Here is a 9,800-nt window from a genome sequence, read left to right as displayed (position 1 = left end):
AGAAGACTGAAAATCTGTCCATCAGTGTCACCATTTTATTGTGCTGGAGAGAGTGAAGCAATGCAACAACAAATCTGTAAAAATATGATCTTGTCCTTGTTCTTTCCTCCTTTGAAAGAAAGTTTGTCTTGCAGTCTCCTGTTGGATGTCCTCTTTCATCCCAGGGTGTTAGTTGTCATGCCAGAATTTGCATTCCCATTTCCATCCAGTAGAACAGCCGGACTTGTCGAAGAATGCTGCCAAAGCTGGTTGCAATACCACCACCTCCAATCCCAGCAGTTTCTGTACTTCCTCGCAGGTGTTTGTCTTCCATGGGGGTGACAGCTGAATTGTGTGCAGAAGGATTGACTGAGGCTGGCACACATACAAAGGCAAGTCTCCTCTTGGCTTCCTGTCTTCCTCTGGCCAGATGTTGCCACTGTGGAGCAGAGGCTGCTGGAAACAAATTCTTGTTCAAGCAGTCATTTGCTCAGTTCGGACAACAGGCTTCCAGCACTAAGTCTTGAGCAATCTTCACTGGGAAAGCTATGTGTTTCTGCAGCAAGGCTCTTTTTTCTTTCAGGGGCTTCTGCTCTGAGACGATTTGGAGTAGAGAGAAGCATTTTCTGAAAGACTCTTCTGGGCAGAGGATCTTCATTGTTAGTCTTGTAGTAGCACATGCTCTGAGATTTCCATCAAATTAGGTTTTGGACATAGTTGTAGATAAGATTGTCATTGGGTTTCTAGGTCTGTATTTCTTGATGTCAACTAGGTACGGAACAAATCAAAGAGGCACACTGTATTCTTGTGCCTCTTTCCTCCTAATGAATGAATCCTTCCCTTTTTCTACAAGAATGGGTGAAATAAATGTCATGCTCATGTAAGGTGATCTACAGCTTATCTTCTGGCACAACCGCAATGTTGTCATCTGAAATCCAAGGTTACTCTGCACTGTAACCTAGTCATCAGCTGTCACCCAACTTGCGAGCATTTCTAACCAGTCCTACCTTACCAGTCAGGCGTTTTTGTTAAATGCTCCAGGGAATTCTATACATATTGTACAAGTGTGACTTTTGCTTCAATATGCACATTACAGACCCTTCACTTCAGAATGAGAACTACCAAGAATTCACGAGCTTCTTCCTCTAAGCCCAGAATGCACGTTGATGTGTTTGCGTTCTGCTCTGCAAAATGGCATGGCAACTTTACAACAGCTACAGACTTCTGCGTAGTAGCTTTTTACTTATTGTCAATCCCAGCTAAGATGCTTGCTTTTCCCACCCAGCTAAGATGCTTGCTTTTCCCATGAGTCTTGTTTTCCCCATTATTTTTCCACTTCAAGAAAGACATTTGGTTATCTCTTTTCCTTTATCCGCACGTGACACTGCTACCTGTGTTTTTCTCAGATCTGTTTCATGGCTGATCTTTGTCTCCACTTCCTCTGTTATAAATCCCTACATCTGTTAGATTTGGACTCCTGTTTTCAAACACCTTGGTAACTTTTTGCTTTTTGAGATGCTTCTACTTTCTTAAAGAAGAAAGACCTGGATGTACAAGTCAAGTATCTCCAAAGAAAGGAAGCATGCAGAATTCATGAGAAAAGCCACAAAGCAAATTGCCAGCTGATTCACAGCATACCTGATCATTTTGTTTTCCAAGATATTAAAAACACCACGGCTGTGCTGGCCAAGAGGAAATGTGGCAATTCCCTTCGGGCTTGGAGTACTTACGACACTCAAGATACTAATGCTTATCTGGTATCTTTTCAATATTGAGTACCTTGTGTTCTTTTGCCCAAGGTGAAGACAGGCAGTTTTGGAACCAACAGACTACACCTGGGTAGCCAGATAGCATACCATATAGGCATCCTTCTTCACTTCTATGAAATTCTGAAGTGGTTCACCTGGGAAATACAACAGCAGCATAGTTGTTAGACAGCCAGTCATGTGAAAGGCTTTGTTCAATTGACTGCTGCTTGTAAGCAATAATTACATCATGACAGATAGTGACAGAGTGACATAATTTTTTAGTGCATAACTCCGGTCTGTATGTGAATAGCTGGATTAGTGTGAATGGGAAAGAACCACTTAAGTAAATCTACACAGGAAATAAAGATAGATAGAATCATTTTTGTCTGTTCTTCTAAAAGCTGTCTATTAATTATGAAGCCACAGCACTGCTTCAAATGCTGGAATTGACACTGTTCCTGTAAATTGACACTGTTCCTTTCATTTCATTAGACCAACTATACAGAGTTGTATAGAGAAGACTATTCTTGTGAAGAAGAGTTGTATAGCATAGCCTAAGTACCCTAAATCTAAGCAGGTAAAATCATACTTAGTAAAGAACATGTCTTTCTTTCATGAGGTAAGTGTAAGAGCATTACCAAAATTCCGTCCTGACTTGGGGAACAACAAACCAAAACTGTGCAAAAGAAATCATGAGCCACTGGGATGAGTGCTCTGGCAAGCAGACCCAGATTCTTCAGATTCTTTGCAGCAAATCTACCCAGGCTATCATTTGCACTTCCTATCTACTTCAGTGCAACCAACTTTTGATTTATCCTCGGAGTATTTCTCAAGTTTTTCAGTCCTTCCCCAGACCTCTCCCCTTCACACGGTCCATGAAGCCCACCTTCAGCCAGAGAGGAGGCATGGCCACCCTGAAGAAAGAAAATGAATGGGGACAGTCCCTGCCACCTCATCCTAGTACTACGTACTGGGACCAGGTTGCCATAGGCATCTGTCCCTGGAGTGGAGCAGGGTGGAGCATTAATGAGAAAGGAATTTGTCTCTATTGCCGAGAGCAAGCCACATTCCTCATGGATATCACAAGTCTTCTTTTCATTCCCTGTGGAGCTCTTGAAGCCCTCTGCTCAGGGAACCTCACTGCTGGAGACCCCTGTATGTTCTACAGGGACTCCTGGTACCTCAAGTGACCTGAGGCGTGGATTTCACAGCTCAACTGGAAGCTTGAGCGATGCATAAGCCTTAGGTATTGCAACCTGTTCCTTCCTTAGATCTCTCCTTACCTACGTATGGACAAGATTGTCAGGTGTTGTTTTTGAACTTTCCAGTACCCACTAATCACTGAATTGAAAAAGCCAATCTGCAAGCAAGGACTGGATTTCCAACAAAAAACGGAGAGAAGCACTGGAAAAGCTGTTGTGAACAATAGCCCCCTCTTGTGTGTTAAAGGAGCAGCAGGTCTGTGTCTGCATAGGCCTGAGCTTTGGAGCTTTACGCAAACTTGGTAAACTTGTGAGGAAAGCAACCAGTGCAAGTGGCTTCCCCAAGGGGCGACTGGACAGAAGCGAACGCCTGACAGTGGCTGCCCAAGCTGACGGCTTAGCTCTGGTCTGGATATATCATAAGCTTTGTTGTGCAGGGTAGAAGTGAATTTCCGTCATGAAAAACAGCCCGGTGCTGTATGATATCATGTTTATTTCATAAAGAAGCAAGGAGGGAGGAAAACTTGACTGTTTTCTAAGACTCTTGCACATCCTCAGCACATTGAGCACGTAGGTCCTAGCACTGCACTAGTAAGGGAAGACCTCAATCAGGAGCAGATTATTCTTGATTAATTTAAACTGGGGGAGCGGGAATCACACCAGACAAAGACGTCCTTTTCACCAACATAGTTTATTTTGCCTGTCACGGCTCTACACGAAGACAGTAAAAAGGTAACAAATAAGGCAATATTCCCTCCTTCCCCTTCCCTCTCCTCCCCTCCACTTCCTTCCCCGACTCTCTCCTCCCCTATACTCCCGTACATTCCCCCCACACACACTCCCCTACACTCTCCTCACCTACACTCCCCTACACACACCTCCCCTACACACTGCTCCCCTACACTCCTCTACACTCTGCTCCCCTACCCTCTTCTTCACCCAGTTCCCCTACACTCCCCTACACTCTGCTCCCCTACCCTCCCCTACATTCTGCTCCCCTACCCTCTTCTTCACTCAGTTCCCCTACACTCCCCTACACACACCTCCCCTACCTTCCCCTTCACTCTGTTCCCCTACACTCCCCTTCCCTACACTCCCCTCCACTCTCCTCTCCTACACTCCCCTATACTCTCCTCCCCTACGCTCCCCTACACTCTCCTCACCAAACAATCCCCTCCCCTACACTACCCTACACTGCCATACACTACCCTACACTCCACTACACTCTGCTCCCCTGCCCTCCCCTGCCCTCCCGTGCCCTCCCCTGCCCTCCCCAGAACTCCCCTGCCCTCCCCTGCCCTTCCCTCCCCTCCCATTCTCGTTTTTACCCTTCCCTCCCCTCCCTCCCGTTCTCTTCATTCCCTCCCCTTCCCTCCCGTCTTCTCCTTTCTTCTTCTCCTCTCTTCTCCTTTCTTTCACAAATTGCAATGGAGAACAGGGAGAAGCATCACTTCCAGTCACTTCCGTCGTTCTCGTAGCTTGTGTCACTGCCTGATTCGTGGCAATCCATCAGCAGTATCCAGAAGCGTTCCAGCTGCTGTGCTACTAGGTGAGCAGCAGTCTCCAAGGGGCAATCACGGACTTCTTGCTGTGGCTCGGACACGGCACTTTCAAGTCCACCCTGGCTTGGCCATGTCCTCTTGCTACGTCCCCACCTACATTACAGTTCTGCTTAGAAGCCGAAGCACGGTGCTGAAGTAGTTCCACTCCTTCCATTTGCAATGATTGAGTTTGTCTAGCCAAGTGGTTTCTGTCCATAGAACACAAGAAAGAGGTTTTGCTTAGAAACAACTCAAGGAGGACTTCTTTTCCACATGGGCAAGGAATAGTCACGCTTTTCTAATGGAGACTCTAGTGGAAGAGAGAATGACAGATCATTCCGAGAGCTTTGAAATATCCCTTGGGGATGCTTAGTGCAGAGGACCAGAGGAAAGCTGTCCAAAGGACACCAGAGAATCACTCTGAATTACTTCCTCACAGACACATGTCCTTACTATGTCTGATATGGCTTCATGTCTGATATGGCTTCAGCTGGTTTCAGGGTTCTTGTTCACCTAAAACCTAAATTCGGAGTTGTAAATGAAGATGGAAAGATTGACAAATGTATAAATCACTGATGGGGAAAAAAAAAAAAAAGAAAAAAAAGTGCTTTGAGAACTTTGGCCATTAGCCCTGGAAAGCATCAAAGTACTGTCCTCTGAAGCAAATGCCTTCTTCTCTTGATACCTAAAGAGGTAAATCAATCCAATGTTGTAACATTAGAAAAGCAAACACTAAACACAAGCAAAGGAGAAGAACACAAGTAAGCAACTGCAATGCCTATGGGGCTATTGCAGGGTTAGGCAAAGAACTATTGTACCATGAAATCTTGGGATAGAAGAAATATTATGTGCATTTTTTACTGTTTCATTTGTTGAGCTAATTTAGAAGTGGATATAAAATTGTTTTCTTTTTTTTTTTTCCTCTTGAGTTCACTCCTTTTTATAGGATTTCATAATAGAATATACTAAAAATAAAAAAAAAAAAAAAAAAAGATTCCAAGCAGGTAATCATATTCACAATTATTTTTTCAATCCAGAAACAATAGCAAGGATGAGCTGAAAAGTATTTCTATGCCATTAGAGTGTCAAGGTGTGTCCCATACGTTAGTAACAGTCAGAGGATTCATTTTGGAGAACAAAAGATATCTTGAAAGAAGTAAAGACAGAAGTAAATATGTATGCATGTACATCTCTCTCTCTCTACAGAAACCTAAGAAACTCGTATGCAGGTTAGCTTCTTGCGCTCTCTTCTCAAAGTTCTAGTGAATACAGCATCAGTGTGTGTTCCAAACATTACCCTCAGTCCAGCACGGATACACACGAGAGGTCAGTCTGCAGGTTGTGCAGGCCAAGAAACTGCTCTGGCTTGATGGGAAGAGCCAAGGCAGAAGTTGCTGTCAGAGAAAAGATGCTGTCAAAGCGTGTCACGTCCATGCTAGAGCCTCTCTCCCACCATCTAGCTCTACTGCATCTAGATGCATCTATACTAGAGCGTCGCTACTTAGCCAGTCTGGGGGATCTTAGGAGCCTTCTGAAGACCCAGAGGAGGGGCTCTTTGTCCTTTCTGTTTTAACAGCCAGTGAAAACTCTTAGCGTTTGACACAGAGTGGCTGAAAAACACAAAGTGGACTTGCAATCTTCACAGCTTCGAAGCAAGTGGAGATTGTGGAGGTTGTGGAGTAACCAAGGAAACTGTTGATCTAGAAGCAGCCTACAGATTGTGTTTAGCCAGGGCCTTGTATTGCCCTTCTGGCTGATCTGCCAGCAATTCAAGAAAGTCTCCCTGGCAAGCCAGCCCTGGAGTCACCCAAAACTTGGTGAAACCCATGAGATTAGAAAGGAGACAGTTGCACTCCATAAACTGCAGGTTTCTGTGCTTTTGGCTTGCTTGCTTGCTTGTTTTCCAGGCTGAATTGGATTAGCTGGACAAGTTGGCAGCTGCCTACAGACAAATACCTTATCAGGAGTCTAAACTACGGGATTGCTCTAACTGAGAACAATGAATTGGACTTGACGTTCTTAGGAAGTCTTTCCAGCTACGCTTTCTACCACTACAGAAATGCACCTGATTCTTTCACAAAGCTTACGCGTGCTGACTGCAAATAGTCCTCATCATTCTCCATTGCCTTCCTCATCTCCATTCTCTTTTGGCCCGTGAAGCTTTTCCGAGCAGAGATGAAGAGCAGCTCTAATACGCAGTCTGGGATTCTGCAAAGGAAAAGAAGAATCCTCCTGAAAACTCTTTGCAACCTCACCCACCATCCCCAAAGCAAAGAAGAGCAAAAGAACACCGCTTGATCACAGCAAGCATCAACTCGAGCATAGGTCTCCTGCAAGTGTAGCGGGGTTCAACAGCTGCCGAACAAGCTTAAGGAGCACACCCAGAATCAAGTCCATCAAACCGTGTCTTCAAACAGGTGCTTGAAAGAGTTAGGTTTTCTTAGGCGTGAGGAATGAAAAAGAAAGCAAGAACTGACAACTTACCAGCACACAGTTTCCCTCGAGCTTGCTTGGCTTCATTCCGCACCTGAGGCTGGGCTCCCAAGCAGGATTGAGCAGCATTGTGCAGAAATGCCAAAGCCTCCCCAGCTGTGCTGGATCTTCAGCCCGAAGGGCTTTGGCTCTGTTGCCTCCTCAGCAACATGGGCAATTGCCCAGGCAAGCCGGAGTCCAGCAGCTTGACTCAGGAAGCACAGCCCCCCCTTGCCACCGCTTGCCGCTCACACCAGGAGCCCCCGCGGTGGTGGCAGCCGTTGCGCGGCGCTTGGTGCAGTGTGGTGCGTTGCGGGCAGAGGGCTGCGGGCTCCTTCTCCTCGGGGGCGGCTCTGCCATGGGGCGTCCGCCACGGGGCTGCTGAGGCGGCGGGGGGCTCCGTGGGGGAGCGGAGGGCGACGTGCGCTGGGGCTGGGATGGGCCTGGGGCTGGGGCACCGCGCCGCCGCCGCCATGTCAAGCAGCACTCCTGGCATCTGTGCTGCAGAGCCAGCCAGTGTGATGCCTTGGCGTTTGTGACTTCACAGAATCACAGAATGTCTACGTTGGAAGAGACCTCAAGACCATCGAGTGCCAAACAAAGGCAACTCTGCATTTCCTTCTTAAACACCCAGTTTCTTCAGAAAAACAAAACAAAACAAAACAAAACAAAAACAAAACAAAAAACACAGAACTTCATCCCTCACACGGGATTCCCGAAGTGAGCCTGCAGGGGCTGCCAAAGGCAGCAGCTCCTCAAGCACTGCTCCCACATGGCTCCCTACCACGGGCTCCATCCATCCCCCAGGAGCAAACTTGGTCAAACTAAGCCCCTTTGGAGATATTGGATGGCAGGCCTTACCAAATGCCGGACAAAGGAGAAGATCTAACCCATTTCGGAAACCAATATTTGCAACAACATCTTACAGTTTGGTGCAAGCAACTAGAACAAATCAATGTTTTAGGCACTAGACCTTTTATTTGCCTCCCAAGGGGAAGGATGCACTTTAATCAATATTAGTTGCTGTATGTGTGTAAATGAGGCAGGAGGAATTGAGACTGAGTACGAAAACATTTGGGGAAAGACTACGGTAATAAGGTGATTAGTCTAAGGTGATTACATAAGGTAATTCAAGATGACACCTCCTGGGGTTTTCGAGAATTATGCAACAAAATCACCTTTTTGGTTACCCAACTTTTCTTGGCTTAAGCAATCGTTTAGAGGAATCCTGATCTTCTTTTTAAGAGTAGTAGTCTTGACTTGTGTAGTGGTACAATGTGCATTTTGGTGCTGTATGAAGGACTAGATTATGATACCTGGAAGTGTAACTGAAACAAGCACCAAGTCAAAACTGGTAAGAATTGAATGAAAACTTTTAATCAAGAAGGATTGTAATAAGCCAAAGAATTTGCTTAGGCTCAAGAAAAGGGGGGACTTGAGACAGGGAACAAGATAAAGACTGGTGATTCCTAGGTCTGAGCTAGCACCATTGTATGTTAAGGACCCGAAAGACAAGGAAGTAAAAGACTGTGTCTTTTACTTTCCGCTGGCTCTTTGCTTGTAATACAAGCTTCACCATTCTAACTTGCAATTTAGGCAATCTTAAAACAACTGAACCATGACAGTAAAATATGAAATTCTTCGTATTTTCAAAAGTAGTCTGCAATTTCATTAGCAGAACACACAAAACATAGTCTTTGAATGTGACTTTAATGTACACAGGGATTTTTGTTATTTTTAAAGCTCATCACTTTTTTATTACATTGTATTATGCCCCAAAATATATTCAGAGGAAAGATAACTAAAGGTAATTATACAAAAATACTGAGCGCTTCTTACAAACGTTACAAACATATGGATTTGAAAAAGTTAGAAATTCACAGGGACATTCATCCTTCTACATTTCGCTACAGTTTGGCTGCGATGGATGTTTCCTCACAGCAAAACATGTCCTGGACTACATGCTTCTTTGTGTATTAGACACAGAATAATCTTCCCCATGCTCATTTACAGTCCAACCTGTGCAATATTCATGTTCACACCGTCACAGCATACTTTCGAGTAATGAACCTCTAGGCTTATTATCCTGCCTGGAGAGCTAAACCTCAATTCACTCTGGTAGCAACAGATGCATATGTGACCAGCATCTACGTGTTACAAAGACATGGCACTACCTCAAGTGTGACGAAATAGAACCATCAGTTAAGAGGAAGAATGAGTCACACTGAGCCTTAAGACGAAACACGGGGCCAAGAAGGCTGCACTGTGCGTGTGAAGTGGTGGTGGTGGCAGTGTGAGGTGTAAGACAACCAAGATAATGACAATGATTAAACCATTTTTGCTTCTACACTAGAACTACTTCATTTTAAGTTTGAGTTGTGGTTAGTAGGACCTGGAACAATCAAAAAAACTTTTCATAGTTGTTTGTTGGTCCTTTTTTTTTTTTTTTTTTTTTGGTCAAAGCATAGATCACATTAGGAAGTTTGTCTTCTTACTACAAATATCTAGGTCTTTTAACCTTAATAAAGAATGATTTTAGTTAACTGGAAGTATGGACCTCCTCATTGACAATCTTCCAAGAAATAACTTCTATGAAATCAAGTGCTGGCAGCAAAATCAAGTTGATTGTTTAAAATACTGGCATCTAAAAGCATAGCATATTACACATTTGTTAATTATAATGCCATTCAGAGTCTTTCAGATCATAAAATACCGTTTTCTCAACCACAACAGTGTGAGACTGTAGCTTCTGAAATTATGCTCGAATCCACAGAAAACCAAACACGAATTTAGAACAGTGTTATACCACTGCCTCTATTACAAACTGATGTTGTCTCTCCTTTGCAAGTGTGGGGAGA

The 9,800-nt window shown here is 44.6% G+C and overlaps 1 pseudogene; it reads right to left on the bottom strand.

The window, feature by feature from the left end:
* Window positions 1–4,272: 4,272 nt before the first annotated feature.
* The window catches only part of LOC119713060 (kinesin-like protein KIF27), a 53,497-nt pseudogene continuing 47,969 nt past the window's right edge, over window positions 4,273–9,800 (bottom strand).

The sequence above is a fragment of the Anas platyrhynchos genome, chromosome 3 (genome assembly GCF_047663525.1).
Source record: "Anas platyrhynchos isolate ZD024472 breed Pekin duck chromosome 3, IASCAAS_PekinDuck_T2T, whole genome shotgun sequence".
In the NCBI taxonomy this organism is placed as follows: Eukaryota; Metazoa; Chordata; class Aves; order Anseriformes; family Anatidae; genus Anas; species Anas platyrhynchos.
Note: the sequence above shows the minus strand (reverse complement) of the source record. Positions and strands in the feature narration are given on the sequence as shown.